A 3,364-nucleotide genomic window follows, 5' to 3' on the forward strand; every position below is an offset into this window, starting at 1 on the left:
GCCCTTGCTGTTGAGTCTGAGGATAGCCCACTTTACTGTAAGGCCCTGACTGTTGAGTCTGAGGATAGCCCACTTTACTGTAAGGCCCTTACTGTTGAGTCTGAGGATAGTCCACTTTACTGTAAGGCCCTTGCTGTTGAGTCTGAGGATAGCCCACTTTACTGTAAGGCCCTGACTGTTGAGTCTGAGGATAGCCCACTTTACTGTAAGGCCCTTACTGTTGAGTCTGAGGATAGTCCACTTTACTGTAAGGCCCTGACTGTTGAGTCTGAGGATAGTCCACTTTACTGTAAGGCCCTGACTGTTGAGTCTGAGGATAGCCCACTTTACTGTAAGGCCCTTGCTGTTGAGTCTGAGGTACAGTCCCTAGCTGTAAATGAGCTCAGTGGTAAGGCAGAGCAGTATCTATCAGATCTGTAAGGGTTAATGAGGACTGATAACTGACCTGCTATTGGGTAGGCAAGGGCAAGTTGAATTGTACTCCTGCAGAGGTGGTATTTTAGCTTTGACAAGGCCCGAGGAGGTGTGGTATATGGCCAATGTACCACGGCTAAGGGCTGTATCCAGGCACTCCGTGTTGCGTCTTACATAACAGCTCTTAGCCGTGGTATATTGGCCATATACCACACCCCCTCGGGCCTTTTTGCTTAAATAACCCTTCATTTCACTATTAGATGACTCCTTGCCTTTTAATTTTGTGCTCAAGAAAGAATATAAGTGTGTTGTATACCACAGGTTTATTTGTACTGTTCTAATTACGTTGATAACCAGTTTATAATAACAATAAGGCACGAGGGGGTGTGGTATATGGCCAATATACCACGGCCAAGGGCTGTTAAGCTCGACGCAACGCGGGGTGCCTGGATAAAGCCCTTAGCCGTGGTATATTATCCATATAGCACAAACCACTGAGGTGCCTTATTGCTATTATAAACTGGTTACCAACGTAATTACAACAGTACAAATAAACCTGTGGTATACAACGTAATATACCACGGCTTTCAGCCAATCAGCATTCAGGGCTCGATCCACTGAGTTTATAAAACCATATTGTCTGTATGTTTCATACTGTATGAACTGTATACTGTGTTTAATATCCTTGTGGGTTACACATTAGAGGTATGCTCAAGGCCTATGTTAGAGGTATGGTAAGAGGCCTATGTTAGTTATGGTAAATATTCTAAACTTGGATTCAAGTTTTTGTCAAATTATTCTCAACTGTCTTCATACCAACTATCTTAATACCTACTATCTTCATACCGACTGTCTTCATATACTCTTAGAAAAAAGGGTTCTTCAGCTGTCCCCATAAGAGAGAACCCTTTTAGGTTCCAGTTAGAACCCTTTCGAGTTCCAAATAGAACCCTGTGTGGGGTTCCTGCAGAGGCGGAGGAGAAGACGAGGAGGAGGAGGAGAAGTGGAAGAAGAAGAAAGATTGCTTCTCTACCTGACTGCGCTCGGCCCTCTCCAGGGGAAGAAGAGGAAGGAGAGGAAAAGGAACAGCCAGTGAAGCAGCCACACAATATGCAGAGACATTTATATTCAGAAATTAGCATTAAAAAAATATTTTAAAAAAACGTAGGATTCTGATTATGTTTAAATGTAGAATATTTGCAATCGCTTTAAATCATGTAATAATTGGGACAAAAATAGACAATTTGGGCCTCCCGAGTAGTGCAGGGGTCTAAGGCACTGCATCGCAGTGCTAGAGGCATTACTACAGACCCAAGTTCGATCCCGGGCTGTATCACAACCGGCCGTGATCGGGAGTTCCATTGGGCGGGTCACAATTGGCCCAGCGTCGTCTGGGTTAGGGGAGGGTTTGGCCAGGGGTGCTTTACTTAGCTCATTGCACTCTAGCAACTCCTTGTGGCGGGCCGGGCGCCTACAGGCAGTTGAACAGTGTTTCCTCCGACACTGTGCGGCTGGCTTCCGGGTTAAGCGGGTGGGGGTTAAGAAGTGCGGTTTGGCGGGTCATGTTATGGAGGACGCATGACTCGACCTTCGCCTCCCAAGCCTGTTGGGGAGTTGCAGCGATGAGACAAGATTGAAAAAAAGGGTAAATAAAACACACAAAACCTTTTTTTTTTTACAAGGGTTTTCATTAATTGAACAACATCTGGAATGTGAGCACAAAGCAGCGGGTAGAAAACCACATGTAAAACAGCTTCTAACGCTATACTACCTTACTTGTAAAGCAATATTCTCAAGACAGATTCAATACAAATAGTTATGTGATGTAAACATGGATAGAAGGGAGCTGAAAAGCAGAAAAGAGGTGTGTATTTGTATATTATGTGCCTGAATTGTTCCAAAGAAAACTAAACTTTTGTTTTAAAAAAGCATGGTACTGCAATCCAATCTGGAAAGGAAACATTTCCTACAACAGAAGCACTTCTCGCTTAACCACAAAACCAGAAAGTGTTAACAGTTAAGAACCATCTGATTCTTAACTGTTAACAACCATCTGAGTGTTAACAGTTAAGAACCATCTGAGTATTAACAGTTAAGAACCATCTGAGTGTTAACAGATGGGAACCATCTGTGTTAACAGTTAAGAACCATCTGAGTGTTAACAGTTAAGAACCATCTGTGTTAACAGTTAAGAACCATCTGAGTGTTAACAGTTAAGAACCATCTGTGTGTTAACAGTTAAGAACCATCTGAGTGTTAACCGTTAAGAACCATCTGTGTTAACAGTTAAGAACCATCTGAGTATTAACAGTTAACAACCATCTGTGTGTTAACAGTTAAGAACCATCTGAGTGTTAACCGTTAAGAACCATCTGTGTTAACAGTTAACAACCATCTGAGTGTTAACAGTTAAGAACCATCTGTGTGTTAACAGTTAAGAACCATCTGTGTGTTAACAGTTATCAACCATCTGTGTGTTAACAGTTAAGAACCATCTGAGTGTTAACAGTTAACAACCATCTGTGTTAACAGTTAAGAACCATCTGTGTGTTAACAGTTAAGAACCATCTGTGTGTTAACAGTTAAGAACCATCTGAGTGTTAACAGTTAAGAACCATCTGTGTTAACAGTTAACAATCATCTGAGTGTTAACAGTTAAGAACCATCTGAGTGTTAACCGTTAAGAACCATCTGTGTTAACAGTTAACAACCATCTGAGTGTTAACAGTTAAGAACCATCTGAGTGTTAACAATTAACAACCATCTGTGTTAACAGTTAACAACCATCTGTGTGTTAACAGTTAACAACCATCTGTGTTAACAGTTAACAACCATCTGAGTGTTAACCATTAAGAACCATCTGTGTTAACACTTAAAGGAAAACTCTACCCAAATGTTTTATTTTTGGTATTTGTTTCATTAGTAAATTGTTGACATAGTCCCAAAATGT

General features: G+C 41.5%; 1 protein-coding gene across 1 annotated transcript in view; it reads right to left on the reverse strand.

The window, feature by feature from the left end:
- Positions 1-3,286: 3,286 nt before the first annotated feature.
- Positions 3,287-3,364, reverse strand: part of LOC106563833 (NEDD4 binding protein 2 like 1) — a 14,435-nt gene continuing 14,357 nt past the window's right edge. The window contains exon 5 of the mRNA XM_014129730.3: positions 3,287-3,364. This exon is cut by the window's right edge and continues 1,293 nt beyond it. The gene's annotated coding sequence lies outside the window, so the exon portion shown is untranslated.

This window comes from Salmo salar, chromosome 11 (genome assembly GCF_965601325.2).
Source record: "Salmo salar chromosome 11, fSalSal1, whole genome shotgun sequence".
NCBI lineage: Eukaryota > Metazoa > Chordata > Actinopteri > Salmoniformes > Salmonidae > Salmo > Salmo salar.